This window comes from Ceratotherium simum, chromosome 7, assembly GCF_057802395.1.
Source record: "Ceratotherium simum simum isolate JZ-2026a chromosome 7, ASM5780239v1, whole genome shotgun sequence".
In the NCBI taxonomy this organism is placed as follows: Eukaryota; Metazoa; Chordata; class Mammalia; order Perissodactyla; family Rhinocerotidae; genus Ceratotherium; species Ceratotherium simum.
In genome coordinates this window covers 80,115,866-80,142,591 of record NC_141906.1, presented here as the reverse complement: position 1 = coordinate 80,142,591, position 26,726 = coordinate 80,115,866, and the positions used below count along the sequence as shown (strand labels likewise).

General features: G+C 46.9%; 1 protein-coding gene across 1 annotated transcript in view; it reads right to left on the bottom strand.

The window, feature by feature from the left end:
• KCNJ5 (potassium inwardly rectifying channel subfamily J member 5) overlaps window positions 1-18,100 on the bottom strand; it is a 29,867-nt gene extending 11,767 nt beyond the window's left edge. Inside the window, exon 1 of the mRNA XM_014793764.2 lies at window positions 17,965-18,100. The gene's annotated coding sequence lies outside the window, so the exon portion shown is untranslated. The remainder of the gene's footprint in view (window positions 1-17,964) is intronic.
• Window positions 18,101-26,726: the final 8,626 nt, after the last annotated feature.

Sequence of the window (26,726 nt, the reverse complement as noted above, 5' to 3'; positions counted from 1 at the left end):
GATATGAATACAAACAGAGATATAAGTATAAATGTAAATATATATTCATCAACTCTCTTTGAATTGAAATTTAACGCAACGTCCCATTACCCCTATTTTGAAGATGGAGAAGGAGGCGTGGACCATCTCAGCCAAGTATCTAAAGCCCTAGTGGGCAATGTGCAGGGCAGGCGTCGTGTTGACAGACATGAAGCCTCTACTACCCAGATTTCTTCTAAAAGCCAGTGAAGTGCCCATCCTAGAAATCTTTGCCTCCAGTGCTATGTGCCCACAAGTCATAAGAATTTTCAGGGTCAATGGAGATGAGCTTCTTTAATGAGATTTTCAAGATCCATTCTATTAATTTATGCATCCATTCAACAAGCATTAATTGAGGAACTACTCTGGTCCAGCTCCTGTGCTGGAGATAGAGCAGTGAACAAGACAGATGCAGACCCAGCCGTTGTGTATTAATATCTAGCATTGCCACTGACCCCAGGGCTCTGTGCAGAACAGCCTGTGGGGAGAGAGGCAGGGAGATAGGCTTTGGCCGGCCGAGCACTGCGCCTGCTCTCTGCGGGACCAGGGAGAGGCACTGACTGCAGCAAATCCTAAGAAACCTCATCAAGCCCCTTACTGCTCTACATCTTTAATCCTCTCCTGTGTCCCTGCGTGGGAAGCTGTGCTGAGACACGATGAAAGCTCTTGGGAAGGACAGAGCTTAAAGTCCAGCAAAGCGGTTAATCTCTTTGATATAAAAACACAAGTGGAGAAAGAATCAAAAGAGGCAAAATCAAAGGAAGTTGTATTTCAGATGATGCATTAGTGAATCTGACATCCATTTAAATGGACCTCTGTATGAAGAATTCCAACCCCACCCATCCACTGCCCGTGAAGAGAACTCTGTCATGGGGGTGCTCTAGAAAGTCAGGAGTAACAGACCCAGGACACAGTAGCTGGATAGGAACTGAATTTCAGGGTCAGCAGGGTTTCCTGGGCCAGGAGTCTCATCTCAGACTCAGTTTCCCTACTGTGAAAATGGGAATGATTTCCTCCTTCCTCTCTTATACATGCTGAGTCAAAGTCTGCATTCTCTGAGGTTTGGGATAAGGAATGAGGTTGGAGGAAGAGTGACAGAGGAGGATAGACTTCTATCTCAGACTGAGATATTTGTATACTGTTCTATATGAACCTCTATGGCTGTACTGCTTGTAAAAATATGAAAATATTCTAGACTTCTTGGTGAGTAGACTGCCTCAATGCCCTCAAAGACTCCAAGATCAGCAGGGATTATTAAAGGTGTTATCAATAGAGTATGTACCAGGTATAGAGAAGGTACATGAAAGTAGGCGGACTTCTAAGATGTATAGTCCCCCAGACTTGGGGGTGGGACGTCACTCCCGTGATTGGGTTATGGCACAGTTAACTTTAAGGAAGGGAGATCATTTGGGGTGAGCCAGACCTAACCAGATAAGCCTGCAAAGGGACTGGGCTTTTCCTGAAGCAGGATATTGGAAGCAGGAGAGGAATTAGACCACAGGGAGATTCCCTTTGCTAGCTTTAAAGATGGAGGGGCCATATGGCGTGGAATGTGGGTGACCTCTAGGAGCTGAGAGCAACCCCTAGCTGACAGTGAGCAAGGAAACAGGAACCTCAGTCTTGCAATCACAGAGAGCTAAACTCTGCCACGACCACAGGAGCTTGGCAGAGGCCCTGAGTTCCCGAGGAGAATGCAGCTTGCTGACACTGAATTTTAGCCCTTGTTAGACCCTGAGCAGAGAACACAGTCATGTCGTGCCTGGACTTCTGACGTACAGAACTGTGAGCTAATAAATGGGTGTTGTGTTAAGCCGTTAAGTCTGTGCTCATTTGTTATGGCAGAAATAAAAAGCTACCACAGGATAGAAGGGGAAGCAGGTAATGAATAGTTAGGAGAGCTGACTAGCATCTGATGGCCTAGCTTCCTATTGTACCTTGAGCTGAGGGACTTTTGGGGAAGTTACTTCTCTGAGCCTCAGTTACTTTTTCTGCAAACTGGGGATGATAATAATGCCAACCAAAGAGGGTTGCTGAGAAGATGAAGTCACAGGTGTATGCACAGCGCCTGGCTTACAGGAGCCCTGGAAAGCAGTCGCTATTATTTCTATCCAGGGGTGGGGTGTGGAGACGTAGGAGTGTTTCAAGCAACTCAAGGATGAGGAAGGAGAACCAGCGGCTCCCTGGTGCCTACGTGTCAGCATCATGCTTCCATGGCTTCCTTTCACTTTCTCCTACGAGGGAGGTTTGTCTGCATTTTGCAAAGCGGCAAACTAGGAGAGAGCTTAAATCATTTGCCCAAAGTCACATAGCTTCTGTGGGTGACCTAGGATCCCAGCACAGCTCTCCCGACCCCACAGTGGCTGCACTGGAGGAGTAATGGCTGCTTGGAGAGGAACTCTTAGACGGCTCGGGTCTCCGTGGGCTCCTGGTTGGGAACCCCTTGCTCAAGAAGATGTGCCCGTAGAACTTTCTAAGAACTCTCGCTTTTAGCCCTTCCATGCTGAGGCAGAGGCTGTACTGGCCCAGAGCGTTTCTCCTGCGCCGTGACCTGCCTTCTCCACGCCTGGACTTGCAGAGGCCCGCTCCTCTGCTCCTCATTTTCTGGGTCCCTGATGAGCCCCTGCTACCGACCCCCCGAGGCAGAAGCGTGGGGAAGAGGAGGAGAGGAGGCAACCGGGACCGCGGAGCCCTCAACACGGTGGGGACTGGTTTGCCCCAGAGCACGGCGGCCTGGAGAATGGGGTCAGGGTCCCGAGGTGGCTCTGGCCAGAGCCCGGTCACCCTCCCGATCTGGGACTCTGGAAATGTAACTCAGGGGGCTTTCTGTGACCTGCCCTTCTCTCAGCAGGCTGTCCCACTGGGGATGGAAACAGCAGCTCTAGCCTTTTTTCTGCCTTCTAGTCCCCTGACAGCCGCCCACTCAGAAGGGCATCACCTCACCCCGCAGGCTGCCCCTCCTGGAGCCCCACGCAGAAACAGCAGAGGGAGAGGCCAGGCCAGGTGGGGCCTGTGGAGAGTGGAGACAGTGACCCTGTCTCCCAGGAATGAGTGGGGTGGTTTCCCAGCTTTCAGAATTACCAACCTTTAAAAAAAATAAAAGGAAAAAACTCTTTTAAGTGCGTTCTGAGGTTTAATGGCAAAGAACTCAGTAGTAATAAATGTTTAAAAACTTGTCAAGTATTTTATTTAAAAATCTCATCATTTTGCAGCTATTTGTTCTTATCAACATAGGTGTGAGTCTATTCTTTAATTCCTGGGTGTTTTATGGTTTTACTTTTTTTTTTTTTTTTTGATGAGGAAGATTAGACCTGAGCAAACATCTGTTGCCAATCCTCCTCTTTTTGCTGAGGAAGATTGGCCCTGGGCTACCATCTGTGCCCATCTTCCTCTACTTTCTATGTGGGATGCCTGCTGCAGCGTGGCTTGACAAGTGGTGCGTAGGTCTGCGCCCTGGATCTGAACCTGTAAACCCCAGGCGGCTGAAGTGGAGCGTGCGAACTTAACCACTATGCCACTGGGCACTTATGGTTTTACTTTTTGAACGTGATTTTGACCCCAAGTTCAGAAAGTATCTGGGTGATAGCATAGGAAACACCAAGCACGTGAAAGCCCATCAGAAACTGTAACACACGCATTCATTCATTCATTCATTCAGTCAGTCAGTGAAAGCCCCACTGAATAGCCCCTGCAGGTTTGCATTACGCTGGGCCCTGGGGGTGGAAGGAGGCGGAACAGCACTTCACCAGCTTTCCTGTGCTTTCTACTCACAGGGATCCTGTTAAAATGCAGATTCTGATTCAGTAGTTCTCGGGGTTCCGGAGTCTGCATTTTTTTAAGGAGCTTCCAGTGATGTGGATGCTGCTGGTCCTCAGTCCAGTCTTTAAGTAGCAAGGCTTCTCCACTCTAGTGATGGGCCGGGAGCTGGATGCCATGCTGATGCCTAAGTCCCACCCCCAGAGAACCTGACCCCAGGCGACCCTAATAGGCAACTGAGATTGAGGACCACGGCTCTATTTTCTGCCCTTGAGGAGTTTGTGGTATGTATGGTGGGGAGCACACAACAAACCATCATTGCAACAGAGAGGGACAGAGGGACCCAGGCACAGTTCTTAATTCGGTTGGCCAGGGGGGTGAGGAACAGTCAGGAAAGACTTGGTGAAGAAGGTGCACAGAGAGTGGGGTGAGGTGAGCCTTCCTGACATGAGAGACAGGGGAGCAGACACTAACGACAGCTCGCGTGTCGAACACCCAATGTGTGCCGTCTCTGTGCTGGGTGCTTTTATGCATTGTCTCCTTTAATACTCAGACAGATGTACTAAATCCGTCTTAGTAGCCTCACTTACAGATCACAAGAGCGGAGTGCTGGAGGAAATTGCTGAAGGCCACTCAGTGATTAAGTGCAGGACCTGCAAACACCGCTGCCTCTGAGTTCCTCCTCCCAGGCCCTCGGGGTCTGAGCCAGGTGTCAGTGGTTCCAAGCCTCAGGGGGTCAGGCCCTGAAACACCTGGCCCAGGAGGCAGCCAGATAACACATCCTGATCTGTGCCGGGAAACCAATTCATGATGAAGCACTGCGCTGCCCCTTGCACCCAGGCTGCCTGGCAGAGCTGAGGCCACCCCTCCTCTCCTCCCGCTGGGGCAGTATTCTCCATCCACCCTCCTGCATTCCTCCAGAGTGCCCCCTGTTCACGCTCACAGCTGCTCCTGCACTTTTTCTACCTACAGTATTTGCCCCCCCAGGTCCCTAATTGCTCCAAGGAGGCAGGGTGTCCACACGTCCCAGCCAATACCCGCTGTTCTGGTGGAATCACTGAGAGCCCCGTGCACTCCCAGAAGTGTCTCCATTTGGACAACAGCCCCCCTACAAGGAAGAGACCACTAACTAGCGGCCACTGGTTTCACTCAACAACTCATGGCTGGATTTTCCTTCATCCAAGGTGTGTCTGCCTCTGCCAGGAGTGGGGTGAAGACCTTACATGCCTGAATTGTTTAGCTGAGTGTGATGTGCGTGCTGTAGTAACTAGAACCTGCGTAGTTAGTACCAAACTCTGCCGCCTACAAAGACAGTGAGCGGGGCGGCTGGATGGGGTGATTTCAACACAGACACACTGCATATGCTTATCGATCATGCACAGATAACACACTTTCTCCCATTTTTATTCAAATATGAGATCTCAGACCTTCATTTTCACATTTTTTTTTTTTTTTTTTTTTTTGTGTGTGAGGAGATCAGCCCTGAGCTAACATCCGCCAATCCTCCTCTTTTTTTGCTGAGGAAGACGGCCCTGGGCTAACATCCATGCCCATCCTCCTCCACTTTATATGGGACGCCGCCACAGCATGGCCTGCCAAGCAGTGCGTTGGTGCGCGCCCAGGATCCGAACCAGCGAACCCCAGGCCGCCGCAGCAGAGCGCGCGCACCCAACCACTTGCGCCACCAGGCTGGCCCCCATTTTCACATTTTTGATAGAGAAAAAGATTTAAAAAGATTAATTGTCTTTATTCCAGGAAAAGCATATGAACACATGGTAAATGCAAAACTTGCTTGGGGTTCTGGGGATGCAATAGGGAGTGGTGGGGACTGAGGTGAGCTGAGCATAGTCCTAAAAGGGAGCAACTGCTGCTCAGCTCAAGCTCATCAATGCCATGCAAAAATGCAGAGCCAGTGCTGCAAGATCTTCCACTTCTTTTTCCAGAAAAGCTAGAAATTAAGACTTATTAAACATGAAATTTCTTTTCTTCCCCCGATGTTGACAACTAATTCAACAATTTTTGAAACACTGAGCTAGCCAAAGAAAATAGATCTGTGAGTCAGATTCAGTCTGTCAGCTGCCAATTTATACTCCTGGGCTACCGAGTCAGAGAGAGGCTTTCCTCACATGGACACACTGGGTTGTACTTTGAGTCATGCTGAGCGTGGTGTTAAGAGTAGCGCCTATAAATTCTCCTCAAAGCTTTCCCGTTTGCACTACCGAGTCTGCCGTGAACACAGCCTGTCAATTCTCAGTGCAAAGGAAGCCAGGAGGCCAATTTGGGACTCACCCCACAGCAAAGAGAGGGTATGGGCGGCTCCCTCAGTTCCCACTAGCCTGGTTCCCATGGTCCTAACCAACCCTGTCTCCGTGCCCACAGCCTTGTCCCCTCCAGTCCCCTCCATCAGGCAGATGGCTGCCATGACCGCCCCTATTCTTACATTGCATCTTCTACCTTGCTGCCTTCTCCTCCCTAACTGCACTCCCTGCAAATCTGCTGCAGAGAGCAGGGTCTTGGGTAAGCATTATCATCTTCCATTTCACTGGCAGTAGAAGTGGTTCTCAGGGGGAAGAGGTTTCTGACCATAAATGCTTCAAAGAGGGTAGAGGGGGCTCCCTCTCTGGGGGAGGGCTGTAAGGACAGGAGGGTGGATCAGGTCACCACCCAAGCTCACTTCTGGCTTGGATGTAATGGATGCTGATCACCAACGATTCAGGCATCCTGGAATAGGAGGACTGTGGAGCTCTGTGAGAGCAGTGGAGGTAGACCATATGTGGTTTTTATGTCCAGGATGCTCGTCACTGTCATGGGCTCATGAGGACTTGGAGAACGCATACTCCTTTTAGCTCTGCTCCAAGCTGAATGCCAAGAAAGGGAATGCTTTCAAGGTCTGCCAGAGCCAAAGTGAATTTTGGCACCTTTCTCTCCGGAATGCAAAACTGTCCCGTGGCTGTGCGAGGGGGGTGTGTGTGTCAGGAGCAGGGTGAGGGGCTTTCAGTGGAACATGGAGCCAGGGACAAAGTGGAAGGAGGACAGGCTGTGTCAGATGGGACACTTCCTCACCGTGGATGTCCCTGCACACCATGTTCCTGATTGCTGAGCTGCGACGGCCTCTGCAAGGGAGCTGCTGTGTCAGGCGGCTGAGGAAGCCTCAGGTGACAAGGGCCCCGCTGCATCAGACTGCTCAGACCTACCTTCCCCTGGGCGGCTGTCACAGACTCACAGGTCTCCCCTGCTCAGGCATCCTGGGCCTCCATCCTGGGGTTGCCTCTGTCCCTCCAAGAAGAGCCCTTGTATCTGGGATCATTGTTTGGAACAAAGTCTAAGTAGGGATATGGATGCAGCCCTGAGGTTGCTCCCAGAGTAACTCAGCTATCCCTGGTTTTGACTCGGAGACATCCTGACCAGAGCCAGCTCCTTGGGGAGCATCTATCCCATCGTGCTGTGTTCCCCCATGCCCTTTGCGCTCATGTTGCTTTTGTTTTAGATGTGTTCAATTTATTTCCTGCAGCAGGTTATGCTGATTCCTTGGTTTTCTTTGCAAAATAGCCCTGGAGTTGAAATTTCCATGCGTGCTCCTCTGAACTAGGTGCCTTACACATGCAATCTCATTTAGTCATCTCAACAACACTGTAAGTTCAATGTGTCCATTATATGGATAAGGAGACTGAGACTCAGACAAGGTAGGGAACTTGCCCAAGTTGCATGGCTAGTAAGCAGCAGAACCTGGCTTTGAACTGATACTATCCTGACCTCAGAGCCCGTGCTCTCCCACTCTCCCACCTGACACCCCTCAAAGTCCAGAGCATCAGACAGAGTGTGATCTTGGTCCTGAATTATAATCCCAACCCTCCTGGGCACATACCTCGCCCTGAGTTACACATGACACCATAGCTCCGTACCCTGGGTCTCTTTCCTACATAAGAAATGGAAATATCCATGGGAATCATAACATCAATGAAATATCTGTCATTTTTTCAGGAAAATTATACCTTACCAAATACTAGTTAATGCACTTGGCCCCCAACCTGAATTGTTACAGATTGAGAGCAGGTATGAGGTATGAAACACCACCAGTATTATTATTATATGGAATTATTATGGAATAATAACGTTAATTTGCATCTCTGTGGGGCTCTTTCAGAACTCTGGGAGGGCTCCTGAGAATCCTATAATTAGTCCTACTTTATAGCTGGACAGTTGCGGCTTGCCCAGGGCACACAAATATGGGTTAACCCCCTCCCAAGATGACGACGTTGTCAACACAGAAACACCGAATGGGAAGTTTCTGTCAAACGCTGAAAGATTTAACAGTGGATCTAACAGGTGGCCCTGACTTTTGGCTGCACAGTGGAGGGGGCCATGCGGGGCACCAGAAGGTGAGCCCAGAAAAGGGGAAGATAATTGGTTGTTCATTCGGATTGCGTCCTTGGAAGATTCTCCACCACAATTCTAAGGATGTAATAAAACCTCGTGCGTTACGTTATAGTATCTGCAGAGAGATGTGTGCCTTATGAGAAGTCCTGTGGGCTACTCCCATGCTTACCTCATCATTAAAGAAACACAGACAGTTCACACTAAAGAAGAAAACCACAGAGAGAAGGATTAAGTGGTGATTCACTTAAGGGTTTTTAAAGGAAGACAGAGTTCTTGTCTGAAATGAGAGCAGACAGATCTGGCATTTGCTTATGGAGTGCAATTCTTTGGAGAGAATACAGAGACAAAAAGGTGATTTTGATGGTATTTCAAAGATATATTTGAGTATATCTAAATGAGTCTAAATATATTCAGCAATTTTTAAAAGGGCAAAATGAGGTCTAATTCAAGGTATAGGGTCTAGATTTGAAAGGCTTAATCACCTGTGAGTACCTTTCAAGCAATTTCACACTTCATGTGTACCTAATTACGGAGCAGGGAATCTATGGAACAGGGCTGTAAGCTTGGGACTGAGGTTCCCAACTTGTTTGCCCTCATTTGCTTAAGACAGAATACTTCGTTGCCCCCCTGGGCAGGCTGCTGTGGGCCGCTCGTGGGGTCCTTATGGCTATTTATTTCAGTACTTAGCTGTGGCTTCCTGGCCACAATCCAGATTCACCCTCCCAGCCTCCTGCCGCAGATGTATGAAAAATCATGAAGAAAAGGGCATGAAAATCAAATTAATTCATTTTATATTTTCCCCACATTTGTATCTGTCTAGGCAGTACTTTTCCTTCTGGAGCCTGCTATCTCTCGGAAAGCGAGCAGCAGAGAAATAATACATTCTCTTCACTGTAACCCTGCACTGTGAGTATATATTCTGCATTAAATAATAAAGGAGATTAATAATTAAATCAAAACGAAAAACTACTTCTTTCTTCTCTACAGCCCCAAGGGCAGATTTCCTGGGCTGGTGCCAATTTATCAATGACGGTGAGAGAATATGAGACAGGAGTGCAGAGAAGACAGTATCAAGAAAGCAAGATAATGTGAACACTTACATACAAGTAAAAAAGATGGGTGGTGACAGAAGGTAAGTGAACCAGTGAAAAAGGACCAGAGAAACAGGGCATAATAGCTAAAATCCCAATAATTATAAGCGGAACCTATTGGGGGCTTACTTTATACCAGATTGCATTCTAAATGCTTTATAGGGATGAACTCATCTAATCACTTCAGAAAAGAGCTGAGGTAGGTGCTGTTCCCCCATTTTACAGATGAAGAAACTGAGGCGCAAGGGAGGGTGAGTAAACTGCCCCAAAGCTAGTGTCCTCGATCTGGATTTGAGCCCAGCCTAACTGGCCCTGGAGTCACACTCAAAGTCTAAGGAAAACAAGGAAACGAGAATGCCCCAAATGATCCAGTCAAGAGGAATGAGACAGATCTCATGGGAGAACGAGGGAACAGGAAAAGCCAGCGAGCGAGAGAGAAACGTACGGTGAAGAGGATTGGAGTAAGGCATTGAGAATGAAAGGAGGTTAAGAAAACAGAGGATGAAAAGTAGAGACAAAGTGAAGAGAAGTGAAGTGAGCATGGGCATCAGCTCGAGAGGCGGGAAGAAGAAAAGAACAGATAAGAGAATCGGTCAAAGGGAGTAAGTCCTTGGACACTCACTGTCAGAACTTCTTGTGCCCTAGCTCAGCCGACCTTCTCCAGGCCATTTCAAGGCAGCTGTTACTGCACCCATTTGACAGAAAGTAAACAGAAGGTCTGAGAAACCAAGCGACATGCCCAAGGTCACACAAGAAGTTCATGGCAGATCAAAAAGAACTACGGTCAACTACAAAATGTCGATGAAAGAAATCAAAGACTCTCTAAATAAATGAAGAAACATTCTCTAAATAAATGAAGAAACATACTGTGATCATGGATTGGGAGACTCAATACAGTAAAGATGTCAATTCTCTCCAAATTGATATACAGGTTTAATGCAATTCCTATCAAAATCCCACAAAACTTTTTTGTAGATATAGATAAGATTATTCTAAAATTTATATGGAAATGTAAAGGAACTAGAATATAAAAAAGTAATTCTGAAAAAGAATAAAGTGGAAGAAATCAGTCTACTCAATTTCAAAACTTATTCTATAGCTACAGCAATCAAGACTACGTGGTATTGGTGGAGCGAGAGACACATAGATCAATGGAGCAGAACAGAGAACCCAGAAACAGACCTTCATAGATATGCCCAATTGATTTTTGACAAAAGTGCAGAAGAAATTCAGTGGAGGAAAGACAGTCTTTTCAACTAATGGTGCCAGAGCAACTGGCTATCCATAGTGAAAAAAAAAAATGAACCTTGACCTGTCTCAGACCCTACATAACAATTACCTCAGAACAGATCATGGGGTTAAATGTAAAAGATACAACTATAAAACTTTTAGGAAAAAACATGAGGGAAACTCTTCAAAATCTATGGCAGGCAAAAAGTTCTTAGACTCAACACTGAAAGCCTCATCCATAAAAGGAAAAATTGATAAATTGGACCTCATCAAAATTCAAAACATTTGCTCTGAAAAAGACTCTGTTCAGAAGATGAAAAGACAAGCTACAGAGTAGGAGGAAATATTTGCAAACCACATCTGACAAAGATTAGTATCTAGAACAAATACTAAAAATACTAACTGTATAAGGAACTCTCAAAACTCAACAGTAAAACAATCCAATCAGAAAATGGGCAAAAGACGTGAAGAAACATTTAGCTGCAGAGACTGTGTGGAGGGAAAATAAGCACATGGAGAGATGGTCGACATCATTAGCCATCAGGGAAATGCAAATTAAAACCACAATAAGACATCATTGCACACCTATCAGAATGGCTAGAGAAAAATAGCAGCAATACCAAATGTTAGCAAGGATGTGGAGAAACTGGATCACACACACATTGCCGGTGGGAAAGGAAAACGGTACAGCCACTATGCAAGACAGTTTGACAGGTTTCTTAAAAAACGAAACATACAACTACCATATGAACCATCAATTGGACTTATGGGCACTTATCCCAATGAAATGAAAACTTATGTTCACACAAAAACTGATATACAAATATTATAGCAGTGTTATTAAAATAGCTCCAAACTGGAAATAAGCCAGATGTCCTTCAAGGGATGAATGGTTAAACAAACTGTGGTCCATTCACACTATGGAACACTACACAGCAATATGCATGAATACACACACACACACACACACACACACACAATCCAACCTGGATGGATCTCCAGAGACTTATGCTGAGTGAAAAAAGCCAATCCCAACAGGTTACAGACTGTATGATTCTATTTATATGACAACCGTGAGCTAACAAAAACTGTAGAAATGGGAACAGAGTAGTAGTTGCCAGGGGTTGAGGAAGGGAGGGGATGGGAGAGAAGTGGGTGTGATTATAAAAAAGGGAAACATGAGAGATCTTTGTGGTGATGGAAATTTTTTCCCCAATTCCCCCTGCCCCGCCCCCCCTCCCCACCTCTGGTAATCACAAATCTGATCTCTTTTTCTACGAGTTTTTTTAGATTCCACATACAGTCATGTGCTGCATAACAACGTTTTGGTCAACGACAGACCACAGACACAATGGTGGCCCCATAAGATTAGTACCACAGAGCCTAGGTGTGTAGTAGGCTATACCTTCTAGGTTTGTGTACGTACACTCTATGATGTTTGCACAATGTCAAAATCACCTAATGATGCATTTCTCAGAACATTATCACCATCATTAAGCCATGCATGACTCTAGTGAGATTATACAGTATTTGTCTTGCTCTGGCTTATTTCACTTAGCATAATGTCCTCAAGGTCCATCCATACTGTCAAAAATGGCTGGACTTCCTTCTTTTTTATGGCTGAATAATATTCCGTTATATAATATATATATAATATAATATATATGTACCTCAACTTCTTTATGCACCCATTGATGGACCCTTAGGTTATTTCCATATCTTGGCTGTTGTGAATACTGCTGCAATGAACATGAGGATCTCTTCAACACAGTGTTTTCATTTCCTTTGAATATATACCCAGAAGTAGAATTGCTGGATCGTATGATATTTCTATTTTTAATTTTTTGAGGAACATCATACTGTTTTCCTTAGTGGCTGCACCCATTTACATTCCCACCAATAGCGCACAAAGTCCTTTTTCTCCACATTCTCTCCAGCATTTAATTCTTGTTTCATGATAGCCATTCTAACACGTGTGAGGTTATCTCATTGTGGTTTTGATTTGCATTTACCTTATGATTAGTGATGTTGAGCACCTTTTCATTTACCTATTGGCTATTCATACATCTTCTTTGGAAAAATGTCTATTCAGGTCCTTTGCCCATTTTTAAATTGGATCATTTGTTTTGTTTTTGTTTGTGTTTTTTTTGCTATTGAGTTGTATGAATTTTTTATATATTTTAGATATTAACCCCTTATCAGATATATGGTTTGCAAATATTTTTTCCCATTCTGTAGGTTGTCTTTTGATTTGGTTGATTGTTTCTTGGCTGTGAGAAGTGTTTTATTGCCAATTTTTTATAGGTTTTGACATTGTACTATAGTTTTACAAGATGTTACCATTGAGAGAGACTGCATAAAGAACATAGATCTCTGCGTTATTTCTTAAACTGCATGTGAACTTACAATTATCTCAAAAGAAAAAGCTTAATAAAACATAAGAGAATGAATGCAGTAAAAAAGGGATTGAGCTAAAGCATCGCTAAAGGGCATTTACGGTCAAAACAATGAGTGAGAGAAAAAGACAAAAATGGAGGGAAAAAAGAGCCAAACTGAAAATACAGAGAGAGAAAAAAGGAAATAAAATGTGACCAAGTGTGAGCAGTTAAGAGAAGGAATGTATTGCTGTTAGTACTGCCGAGTGGATTCCAACTCCTGGCGACCCTGCGTACAGCAGAGGGAACCCTGCCTGGTATTTTTGCGCCATCCTCTCACCTTCCAGCACTGCATCAGACAACGCTCTGCTGCTGTTCATAGGGTTTTCATGGCCAATTTTTTCGGAAGTGGGCGGCCAGGTCCTTCTTCCTAGCCTGTCTTAGTCTGGAAGCTCCACTGAAACCTGTCCACCAGGGGTGACCCTGCTGGTGTTTGAAACATCGGAAACAAACCCAGCCTCCGCGGTGAGAGCACCGAATCTTAACCACCAGACCACCAGGGCTGGCGAAAAGAAGGAATAGATGAAGGAAAGGAGCAGCTCGAAGGCAGGCTCTCCCAGGGCCGTCTCAGGGCCACCTAAGCCAGGCTCTCCAGGCCCCTTCCTTGGGCTCCCTCCTTTCTTCCACCATCCTGCAAACCTCACTGTTTTCCAAGCCCCCTTCGGAAGCCCCTCCTGCTTCTCTCTGGCCCTCCCTCAGCCCTCTTTGCATCTCTGTACTGGTGCCTACCCCTGATGCCGGAATGTATTCATGGGCACTCTGCCTTCCCCAGTCAGTCGTCGGAGAGAGTCCAGGGCAGGGCAGTCGTCGGAGAGAGTCCAGGGCAGGGCAGTCATCAGAGAGAGTCCGGGGCAGGGCAGGCAGGGTGTGTGAATGACCCAATCTTCTACCGCAGGTTCCTACACAAGGTCTAACCTGTGGTAGCTCCATACACATTTTTGAAGGAATATATGAGTGACGTTTTAAGTTTGTCCAATAAAGGGCACTTTCCACAGTGACTGAAGCAACCTGACTTGGGACTGCTTGGCCTGCATACCCTGATGTCCAGTGGGGGTGCTCTGGATAGCCCAGGTAAGCTGGCTGTCAGAGCCTTTGTTTGTAAGGTCCCCTCTAACCTGGCACCTGTGGGCTCTGTTATCCCTGCTGGACAGCCAGCTTCCTGGAGCACAGGTGGCACCTCGTCCCTGTTGCTCTTATGACCCTCCTCCAGGCCAGGCTCTGAGCATCAAGTGCTCAACAGCACGACCTTGGGAGGGGAGCAGATTCTGAGGGCAAGGCACAGGACACGGGTTTGGCCCCAGACGGCGCTGCTCACTCTTGTTCCCTCCCCCCCCTTTCCTTTATGAGCAGCAAGAAGTAATGTAGGATGATGGTATTAGGGCCTCCCTGATTTTAAGGTAGGGAGCCTGAATTGTGAGAGAAGAGACAGGGCCAGGCAGCACACTCAGCCCCAAACAACCAAGTCACAGAGATGAAAACAAGAGACTGAACACTTGTCATGGTCTCTCTCCCTCGTCCTCCATTTCCCTTTTCACTCCCCACCCCCTGCCTCTCTCATGGGTTGACCCTTGGTGACCAGGAAGTGCTGTTGCCACCTGCCAAACTCGTCAGATTACCCCTGACCTTTGTCCCTCTGCCTGCTGGAGTCTGGAATGAGAATGGAACAGAATGTGTAAGCACCAGGCAGGCTCTCCAGGGTCACGTGTTCAGGGTTGGCTTTGACATTTCACTTAACACAGCTGTTGGCAAGGGGTGCCGCCATCCTGGGCTCTGTCAACCAGAATAGCTCCCTTATCAGAATGTCAAGGTAGGGGGCACTAGATTAGCCGTGCTGCACTGTCAGGAGCCACCACTCTGTCCCTCGGCAGCCAGGGTCTCAGGAAGGGGAAGCTGTCCCATCCGTTTAAAAATAATTCCAGAGAAAGCCACTCCACAAGTCTCTTAGAGAAATTTTTTCAAATGCCTCCCTACAATCCTTTGTGTTTGAACTCCGATTCTTCTTATCTTGTCTTTAGGAAAGACAGAAAAATTCCTCTGTGGCTGACAACTGTCTTCATAGACATCTGATGACGGGCCTCTCTTAGAAACACTGCCAGCGCTCAACGGCCTGTCTGTAGCTCAGACACAGTGCAAATTTTAATCTAAAAATGGCTCCTTCAAACTACTTAATGGATTCCTGGTCCCCTCCTTTCTCCCCATCCTCTTCCCACCCACAGCCTAAATATTCAATCAGTGTTGCTCAGAAAACGCGAGCTTTTGCTAACATCTTCCTAAGGGGAAAGCATAACCCAGACGGATGATCACATTCCAAGGTTCTCAAAAATTAATTATTCCTGGCACATGCTAAGTGATCAAATACATGGTTGTTGAACTGATTTAAAAACAAAAAACAGAAGTAGACACAGTTTTCACATACGTGAGTGCGCAGTACACCCGCTCTTGACTTTGAGTACAGAAGGCAGCGAGAACCAGGTCATTTTCAGGGCAAATGGGAAGTAGAGAGTGGGCACTTTGCCGTCTCTTCCCTGCTCTGGGGTTAATTCACCACAGGTGAAGGGAGCAGCTTTAGAGTCTCCTGAATTCCTGGACAAGAAACCCAGGCAGGTGCTTGCAGAGAGCCCCAAAGCGATCTTGCTACTCAGCCTGCCAATGAGTCCGAGAGAATGTCTGTGACAGAGCCACACGGATGATTCTTCTGGACCCGCAGAGGGAAGAGCCTTGCACAGCTCAGGAGGTGCCAGCAGACTCAGCGGAGCCCATGTTGGGGAATCCCACTGAGATCTGACTTCACCGCCAGAGAGGGCCGCGGAGCTTCTGGACAGCCCTGGGCGGAGTGAGCAGAGGCCCCTTCTTGTTGCTCACACTTCATCCTCGTCTCCTCCAGCCGCACTACTTGCTGGATGGAGCGTCTTCTTTCTCTGTCTAATGTAGACCTGCTACTTAAACAAGAAAGCCTGCCTGTGAGGAATGCCCGCAGTGTACAGTGGCTTTTGGAAAAAGTGGGAGAATCTACATCTGAGTGGTCCCCTGTGTCGGAGAGCTAGATAGTGAGTCTAGACCACGGTTTAGGGAAAATCAGGAGCACTGTGCTTTGGTGGAATGTACAGGCAACTTCTCTGTGTGATATTTCCTCCTCCAGTGGTGGGCCTGGTGCTGTTGTAATAATTTATTATCAATCTCATAATCAATGAGCAGAGACTGACGAGTAACAAACACTCGATAAATGCCAAACAATATTCCTTCCAAGGTAAAAGAATGCTTGTCTTTTTTAGCCTAAGTTTTTAAATCTCTACTCTGAACATAGTTTTAGATTATTTGGGTCCAGGATAGTGTAGGGGGTGGGATGAGGGGGTGTGGGGGTGGGGAGGGAGGAATAGTGGGAAAAGCGGTGGATGGGAAAAGAAAAAAACAATCTCATCACACACATAAAATGTCTAACATCGCAGAGTAAGCCTTCAACATGACGGTTCCTTGCTGTTATTGCCAGGAAGCTCACGTCCTGTGCCCCGGGACTCCTACCCAGGGCAATGATGCCATCTCAGGTCAGAGCAATAGTTTAAAATCCCAGTCAAGCTGACCACAATTTTCGTATCAGAGCCCAACCAAGGGCCTGTTCTCTCTAACTCCCACATCCTTGGCTCTGCTTGGTTCTTCCATCAGATTCTAGAAAGCCCAAAGGCCTCATTTAGCCAGCTAATGGGATTTACACCCGGCTTTTGAGGAAAAGGTATGGATTTGGGAAGGCCAGAACACCTTTCAGGGGAGTGTTTGATAGCGGAAAGACTCTGCATTTGAAGCCAGAGGACAAGGGTTAGAAGACATAGCTCTGCCGCTCATCAGTGCTCAGAGCTCTCTAAGCATCTGTCTCATCTATAAAGTGGGTGAAAGGACCCCCCCCTCACAGGACCAGTGTTCAGATTAACTCAGATGAATGTGTCTAGCTCAGAACTTGTTTCCATAAATATTAGCTTCTCTTCACCACCTCTCTCCCACATGGAAAATTGCTTGTGAACCAGGAAGCCCTATGATGAGCAGCTCAGTGATGAAGAAAAGGTACCTTTTGAGGTCAGAGCCAGGTGAGAATTGCACTTGTTAAGCTGTGTACCTCTGGTAAATTACATGGCCTCACCAAGCCACAGTTTCTCAGCTGTAGAAAGAAGATGATCATATCGACTCCATTGAAAGGATCAAAAGAGAGCAAAGCACTTGGCACAGGCAGACCCCAAGCAGTCACATGCCTGTTGATCTTCTGGTGTTGGAAAGGACTCTCAGGACAGGTGCTGGGTTGGCCTCACCCGACCCCACGTCTGGGGTAGGCCCTGGAGCTTTGGGGACCAGACCTGGTCCGAGGAGCCGGCACTGACCTAAGGCTGCTCCACAGCCCGGGGGAGGAGAGCCCTGTTTGAGGGGAGGCACAGGGAAGCTCTCCAGGGAGATACAAAGGTTTGGGGAGACCGGGAATAATGACGACGCCCTTCCTTATTCCCTATCGCTGCCCTTGGAGCCTTGATCCCTAGTCTTTCTGGACAGTTTGAGAGACGTTTAAAAAGAGATGGAGGAGCGTGCAGGAAGTGACCTGGCAGCAAGGGGCAGAAATAGCAAGGCCGTGGGTCCAATCTGGCCAGACTTAAAAGAAAGCAACATTAAGCTGAGGATCTGTGGCTGAGGGAGATGGCCACCCCACTCCAGCCCTCTACACCCCCAATTGAAGGCAGAGCCACTACCGGGGGCAATGATGCCCCCTCCCCACTGCCCTGGCCTCTCACACCAATGACGGGGGCACTCAGCCCCGGCAGGTATCCCTGCTCCAGGACCAGAACAGAGATGTTTACAGCCCTCAGGAGGCTCAACTCCCAACCACCAGGGCTACGGAGATCTGGGATTTCCTGGCGGAACTTTGGACTCGCCTGAAGCCCTTCCCTGTTCCCATCGGCTCCCAAACTGGCAGGTGCCTGGCAAAAGGTAGCCGCCGGGGGCAATGGGCGACCTGAGAGTGCCCGTCCTGCCTTCCAGAACCAGCGAGCGGAGGAGAAATGGAGGAGGAAAAGAAGACAACTTACTTGTTGAGATCGGAGCTTCCCAGTCCCACTGACGCTAACTTCTGAGGTGTCCCTTAGAGGTGGTGCAGCGGGAGTTCAGGGCTCTTGAGAGGACTCTCCAGCCCCAGCCATTACCGCAGCCTCAGGCTCTGCCTGGAGCCTCTCCCTGCCTGGGGTCCTGTGGGCAGAGGCGCTAAGCCGCCCTGTCCCCTCCCTCCCAGCTCCTCCAGTCGCTCCCTTTCTCCAGTGAGAGGGCGGGAGGCTCGCGCTCCCCCCCCCCCCCCGCCCCAGTCTCTCTCTCTCCCTCTCCCTCTCATCCTCCTCCCTCCCTCCTCTCCGCCCTCTCCTCTCCCCTGGTTCTCCTCCCCTTCTGCCCCCACTACAAACGAATCTCTGTGTAATAACGGAGTTAAAGGGCCACAGGCAAAGGCGGGGGTGGGGGCGGGCATTCCCCTACGGTGGGGACGCGGTCAGCTCTGAATGAATCGGGTCCGAGAAGGTGGAGGGAGAACCTGAGGGGAGGGGGCTGGCAGCTCTGCGCTCCCTTCCCCGCTGCCCACTCTGCCTCCCGCCAGGCTCGCCCACCTCCCTGCTACACCCGGCCTGTGGTACCGGGGCTGCTTCTGGTCCTGCAGATGCAAAGGACGGAGATCTGTGCGCGCGTGTGCACGTGTGTGAGCGCGCGTGTGTATGTGTGTGAGCGCCCGCCCGTCTAGTGGGTGTGGTGGAGCAGACCAAAAGAAGGAAGAAACCAGGAGGGCAGAGACCTTGGATCAGAGCCTTGGAGGGCTGCTCAGTCACTCCGCATCGAGTGCGTGGAGGGGGCCGTGAGCAAAACGTAGCTGCGTTTCTTTAGATGAACAGAGCAGACGGGAGGCATTCCTTCGGGAAGTTGGGGGAGCCACAGTCTGGGCACTGCATCCCCACCCGGCGGCTCTCCCTCCCGTGGGTGGAGTGAGGGTCTGGGGCGCATTGACCCGCTGGCTGGAGACAGCTGGTCCAGAGACAGGAAACAATTCTGCGGCACCCGGGCTCTCTGCTCACCCCTTGGCCGTCCTCTCCAGAGGCGTGTCGCTGTGGCTGGGTAGGCATAGTGGGAAATGCTCCCTCCACTCAAAGAAGTCTCAGAGCAGTCCAAAGGCAGAGCTGGGCTGAGTACACACCTAGGCTGCTGGAGCCACCACCTTAGGAGCCACCTCTCGTCCCTCCATCTTGGAGTCCTCCTTGCCTTGAGGAAAGATGATTGCATGTATTTATTCTGTAATTCATGTGAGTTGTTGGAAGGGCAGCTGCAGCCATCACAGCTCCTGCAAAGGGAAGGCTGCTGTCTGGGGAGGGCGGGCAGGCTTCTCCGAGGACTGGTCCCTTCAGGGTGGCCCTTCCTAGCTGGTGGTGTTAGGCCCGGCCCCTCCCTGTCTGTTGCCCAGTCTTTTGGCCCTAAGTGTGTCTCCTCTCTCCAGGGTAGGCACACCCCATCAAGCGTGTGAGATCAGTGTCCACCAGACTGTAGGCTCCACCAGGACGGGGACTGTGACTGTCTTGCTCTCTGCCCTGTCCCTGGCACCTAGCACAGGTGCTCAATGAGTATTTATCTAGAGAACACTGTCACCAACAAGAAAAAAGGTTTATTAAATTACAAGGAGACAAAGTCTATGAGGTGCTCTGTCCTGGGGAGGCAGTTACCTTTGGATTCAGTATAAAGACCATGGAATTTTTTCTGCACTGATCAGGGAGCCTGGCTGACTTTGAAGAAAAATGTAGGGTGACCTGGGAAATATTGTTTGGTAAATATTCTCTCAGTGATGGGACCTTAGATCAGAAGACAGAAAACCTAGATCCAGTTCTCAGCCTAGACCTGAAAAATGAGAAATATGAGGGTTCCAGTCTTGACTGGTTTTTGCAAATTTAGGCAAGCCTTAACTTTTCCTTGCCCGAGTCTCCCAAAGAGTCCAGGTGACGTGTGTGGACAGGAGACACAAGTGAAGAACCACTCAGGGGCCTGGAAGGCGCTGAGTGCCCCTTCCATTGTCTGAGAATTGATGAGGTGGTGCTTGAAAGCAACTGGGAGTTTACATGTGTGATCACTGTGGCTCAGAGGGCAGACCCGCCGCCTCTGTCCTCCTTCTCCTGCTTGTCTTCCTGTCCTCCATCGAGCAAGAGATGAGTTCACAATTCAAGTTTTCTCTTTAGAATATGACACACAGGAAATTATTTTTTCTCCTATTTATAGAAATTCTATTTGCATTTATGAGGCTGGTAATGTCTCATAAATATTTCCTACCAGATAAAATATTAATTAAAAGAGTTTGTTGAGTTATACTCTGAAGTCCTAACTGAAAACTCTTCTGTCTAAGACAAATATTTTAAGTATTTTCTCTCCTGTCAGGAGAATTCCTCATACATTAGTTGTGTATGTTAATAAGCCCATCTATAAACAGTAGATATGTATCAATTAATGAATATTAATTTGCAATATTTAAGAATACAAAAAGGTATGAGAATAATATAACAAGTAATCATGAAGCTGCCACCCAGTTTAAAAAACAAAACACGACATTGTCAACACAGTTATATCCACCCTGGATTATCTCCTCTTCCCTCAAGAGTCAGTTTCCTGAATTTGGTATTTCTCTTTTTCACGGTATCTTTATGTTAAAACCACACACACACACACACACACACACACACGTTATATATATACATATACGTGTATCTATTTAATCAGTGAATATTGACCATGTATAAGTGTTTTTATATTCACAGACTCTTTTGATTGATCATTTAAGGCCTACTATGTTTGAGACACTTTGACAGGCACTGTGAGAGAAACTAGCAAGTGTAATGGAGGGCTTTGATCTAAGATGCCTTACAATCTAATTGGGAGGGTTGGCCTATGTGTGGGGAGAGTCAACAGAAAAATGAACAATTTGGGATTTTAATTCGTAGGTGCTAGTTGGATGGGATGGTGGTATAGACTTGATAGCAATGCTGACAAACCGTGGAGCATAGGAGCTGAGGGCTGACCCCTGACTACAGAGAAAAGTAGGCCACAAGTAAGGCTAGGATTTGAATATAAGGAGGGGGCGTATATGACAAAAGGCTTGGGGAGGCCAGTGCTGCAGGGACCTGAAGTAAGGGAGGGATTGCTGCTGGGCTAAGGACAGAGAAAATCTAAGGAAGTGACGTGACAAGTGACGCTAATTAACTGAGTGCCTACTGTGTGCTGAGCTCTGCTAGGTGCTTCATGTAAGTCAATGCTTTTAATCTTCTTAACACCCTTGTGAGGGAGGTGGTATTATCACTGCTTCTCAGATGAGGAAACTGAGGCTCAGACAAACAAAGTATCCTCTCATTGGCATAGCCATTAATAGGGAATTTCAGAACCCAGTTTTGTTAGGTTCCAAAATCATATTCCTGACTTTTATGGGCTAAACTGTGTCCCCCTTGCCCCAAATTCATATGTTGAAGCCTTAACCCCCAGCACCTCAGAATGTGACTCTATTTAGAGATAGGGCCTTTAAAGAGGTGATTAAGTTAAAATGGGGTTGTTATGATAGGCCTTCATCCAGTTTGACTGGTGTCCTTACAAGAAGAGGAAATTGACACCCAGAGAGACACCAGGGATGCACATAGAGGAAAGACAGTGTGCGGACACAGTGAGAAGGTGGCTGTCTGCAAGCCACGGAGAGAGGCCTCAGGAGGAACTAAACCTGCGGACACCATGATCTTAGACTTCCAGCCTCCAGAATTCTGAGAAAATAAATTTCTGTTGTTTAAGCCACCTAGTCTGTGGTCCTTTGATATGGCAGCCCTGGCAAACCAATACACTAATCGTGATGGATGCAACTCTGCCTCTCAGAAGGACCTTGCATCCCAAGCTATGGAGTTAGGATTTTATTCCACAGATGAGAAGTCACTATTGAAGATTTCTGAGTCAGGGAGAATTACGAACGTCATTTTTGTGAAGATTTCCCTGGAGGGGGTTTGTATGTTATTCATTCATTTATTCATTTCAATGAATAATTACTGAGCACTGATTTTGTGACCTCCACCATTGCAGGGACCATGTTTGTGTCGTTCACCTCTGAACACCATTCATTTCCAGCGCTAAGCACAGCTTCTGGTACATAGTAAGTGATAAATAAATACCTGTCAAGTGAAAGAAAGGTTATGGGCCAGGTTCTGAGGAGAGAAAAATGGCAAGTCAAACACAGAGCTTGCCCTCAGGAAGCTTCCAGTCTGGTGAGGATGGCAGCCAGTACAGAACTAGTTCACAAAGTCATCGGTTCAGGTGGGGTGGAGATTAAGCAGTGCCATCCGATGGAACTTTTGCAATGAAGGAAATGTTCTATATCTGTTCTGTATAATGTGGCATGTGTGGCTGTTGAGCATGTGAAATGTGGTTACTGCGAATCAGAAACTGAATTTTAAATCTTATTTCATTTTCATTTAACTAGGCACTATAGTGGTGGCTACCATGTTGCACAGTCTAGGATTAGAGCTTTTGTGGGCTATGCCCTGGTGCTGGCCTGAGGTGATATTAAGGGCAGTGGAACAAAGACCTCACGACTCGTAGCGTGTGTGGTGCACAGGCCAGCAGCATCAGCACCACTCCCTGGGATCTTGTAAGAAATGCAGTCTCAGGCTCCACTCTAAACCTGCTCAAAGAGAAGCTTCATTTTAACAAGATCCTCAAGTGATTCCTGTGCACACTGGGGTTTGATAGAGAGCATCATGTGGAAGTTATAGCCACATGATGTTCGTTAGAGCCAAGTGCCTGACAGCATGTGCGGAACAGGGGAGAAGGGAGAAGAGGAGTAGAACTGGATGGCTTGGAGCTGAGCTGGGCTAAGCTTCCCCAAATCCCAGTGATACTGAGTGTGCACGGCCCCCTCCACTTCCCTCCAGTACAGCTCTGATCACAGCATGCTGGGGGTTCCATTACCTGTCTCTCTCCTCTACCTGCAATCTACAAGTTCCTTGAGAGTGGGGACCTTGTTTTTTAATATCCTTGAATTCCCAGTGTCTGGCTTGATGCCTTTTGTTCTGTAAGTGCTTACTGAATGCATGCATGTCTGATGACAGGAATAGGAAAATCAGGAGGAGCAGGTGGCTGAGAAAGGAGAGGTGTAGAGTTTGATTTTAGACACAGTGCACGCTAACGAAAGGCTGGACGAGTCACCTAAATGGAATTGTCTGAGAAGAGGAGGGAATGGATGCTGAGTTGAGGAAGGAGTCAGGGACAGAGGTGTAGATTTTGGAATGTCATACACCCAGAGGAGAAGATTGGAACTCTGAGGGTAGCTTAGATATCTGGAGGAGGATGGAGAAGGAGAGGAGAAGAGGCCAGAGCTGGGGGCCATGCTCACATCTGGGGCGAGGGAGAAGGAGGAGGAGGATCCAGAACGGGCCATGGAGTTGTGATCAGAATGGCCAGAGGATAGCCGGGCCAGTGTGGTGGCACCACGCTGAAAGGCTAAGAGTGGCAAGAAAACAGAGCGTCAGTGTGCCAGATTCATTCCTTAATAAAATATTTATTTAGTAATACTCATCTCATGAAGACTTATGCTCAACACAGCAGAGGGGCAAGAAATGTGTACCTGCAGTTCCTGCCTACCACAGATCCAGAAAAGTCCAGAAAATAGAGCTGAGGGAAAACATATTGATCAGGCTATCAAGATGTCATTAGTAACTTTGCAGGACGTGTTAAATACGCCTCCTCTTTATCCTGATCACCATGCCTATGCCCCTGCTTCCCAGAGCAGATAAGCCTCCCACCTGTCCCTTGAGGATCCCAAATCACTTTCTGTTGAGTTTCAAAGAATTCTGACCATAGCACCAACCGTAGCTTCAGCTTTCCTAAAACAAGCTTCCCATGCCTGAACTTCCTCTTATTCATGAGTCCAGGGCCAGGTGCCCGAGAAAGAATTTACCACATTGGCTGCACAGTTGATTTTATTGAATCAACATCTGTGCTCCTAGAGGGTGGGACATTCATCTGGACTCTAGATTTTGTTCACAGCAGTGAGCTTTCAAATACTGTACCACTAGGGGCAAATGATTTTTTCTTCCCACTCTGTGAAGAGGGATAATATTTGAAGATGAAAGAAAATAAACAACTTTAATTCCTTCCTAACATTATGGACAAAATCTTACTGTATTCTGTTCTGTGGAAAACTCCACAGAAATGCTGACCAGGAAGCACTGGTCCCTCCTTGCAGTTTCCACAGTGGCCAATAGCACCATCTCGTGGTTGAAAGAGATTTCTCACTAGGTAGAATACATGTATTAATTTACTCATTCGTTCATTTTTATCTTCAGTTTTTGTTTTATTAAAGTACTATATGCATATATTCAAAGCATCGCATTGTTCTAAAAACTTTGATATGAAAATAGTTAAGCCTCCTCCTCCTCTATCTCCCAATCTCCAGAGGCTACGCTTTCACCTATTTTGGTTATTTTTTCCCCTTGGTTTTAGCACATTATCTCTAAAATGCCACACTTGTAGTAATACTTCTGGATGTTTCTATTTCAGAGACTATCACTGAAGATGAGAACTTAGCTCTCTATCCTCTCCCATCCCTACCACATGTGTGTGCACTTCTCATTTCCCACTTTCCCAATGGAGGTATGTCATACTTCTCATTGGATAAATATCCAGTGTTAATATTATGTCTACGAAATTCTACTCATAGCTGATCCATGCAGTAAAACAGACTACTTTTTCTTTCTTTTCTGTACAACTTTTTGTTTTCCCTGGAGTCACTAGTAGTCTTCATTTTATTTGCTTAGTTTTCTTTGCTGTCATTATCAGCCTCAATGAAAAATTTCCACTTGCAGTTTCAATCTCAAGAAGTCAAGATGTGTCAGGTGTCCTATTAACTTCATCTCTTGGAGAAATCTCCCCTGGAAACTTCTACCCCTTTTTGTTTGGATAGTTTGCCTTCTGCCAGGGGCACAGCTGGCCTCTGGGCATCTCTTCTCCCCTTGCCTCTCTCCCATACTGCATCCCCTGTTTTCTGTGTCTCCTGCATTTTTCTTTCTTGGTTTGTTCTCTTACTTTGGAGAAACATATTCTATAGTTGTTTCCTGGGAAAGAGATCATGTGAGGTAAACTTTTTGAGACTTTGCATATCTGAAAATATCTGTATTCTACTTGATTGACAGCTCAGCCAGGTATAAAATTCTAAATTGGAAATCATTTTCTTTCAGAATGTTAAAGGGATGTCTTCATTTTCTTCCACCTTTCAATAATGTTGTAGAGATGTCGAAAGCCAGTTTCACTCCTGATCCTTTTACATGTCCTCTTTTCCTTTCTGAAAACAAGCAGGGTGCTCTCTTTGCCCGTAGTGTTCTTAAACATCACAATGCTGTGACTTGGTGTGGGACTGTTAGTATCCCTTGTGCTGGGCCTTAGATGGCCCTTTTCATCATTGCCTTCCATTCTGGGAGATTCTCTCACGATGCTTCTTTGATGGTTTCCTTCTTCCTATTTTCTCCATTCTCTCATTCCTGAATTTCTGTCACTTAGATGTTGGACCTCAGAAACCTCTCACTTCCTTCTCTTTTCTCTGCCAATTTCATCGCTTGGAGTTTTTGCCCTATGTTCTGGTAGATTTCCTCAACTTTTTCTTTCAATGCTTCCATTGAGATTTTTGGTTTTGCTATCATTTTAATTTCCAGGAACCCCCTTTTTTATTCTCTAGGTTAATTTTTTTTGGTAGCAGTCTTTCTATTTGAAGTTGTTTTCTCCCTGCAGTCTCTGTTTCTCGTTTTTCATGTCTATCTGCTTTAGCTCCTCAGATATCTGGTAACCTGCTAAGAGGAAGCTCTGGGCCCGAGGATGGAGTTGACAAGTGTCAGATCCTCTGGGGGATGCTCTGGCTGGGCCACTTCATTGCAGAAACCCCTGATAGCAGTTTTTCCTTTTGGGATAGTCAGATTCCTCAGGAACAGCTCTTTCAATCTCCTGCTTGGAGGGTATAGCCCTGACCACCAGCCTCTGGAATGAAGTTGGGAAGAGAATTGGGGGCCTGGACAACTGCAATGGATATGTTTACTTAGTCATCCTTTTTCAGGGTATGATAAGCCCATCCTTACTGGTGCTGTGTGTCCCTCCATCAGAGGCCCTTTGTTTTACCCTCTCCAGATAATAAATCTCCAGTTTTGTGCCAGGAGGGCTGGGAGAAGTTTCTTGCCTGGGCCAAGTTAAGGAGAGGATCTGGAAGTCTAACTACTCTCCTTCCTAAACAGGCTCAATCAGTCTTCCTTCTTTGAGCTGCTTCATTCACCCCCCACTTCCATAGGTAGACAATACTACAGATAGCTAAACCTTTTGGGATGCTGAGGTATAAATTGTACTGGTTTATGTTTTTTTTTTTTTTTCTTTTTCTGTATAAGGCCAGAATGCATCTGCTTTCTGGTTTTCAAAAATGTTGTTGTTATTGTCTCCTGTCCAGTTCTTCTTAGCCTTGAGGGTTAATGCCTTTTTAAAAACTGTTATTTTATTGGAATTTGAGGTGAAAGCAAAAGTAGAAGCATTTCTTTAACTCACTCTCTTTATACTCAAGTCATTCATTCATTTTTTTTTTTAATAACCTAATTTTTTTTTGGTGAGGAAGATTGTCCCTGAGATAACATCTGTGCCAGTCTCACTCTATTTTGTATGTGGGATGCCACCACAGCATGGCTTGATGAGTGGTGCATAGGTCTGTGCCCAGGATCCGAACCTGCAAACTCCAGGCAGCTGAAGCAGAGCATGTGAACTTAACCACTATACCACT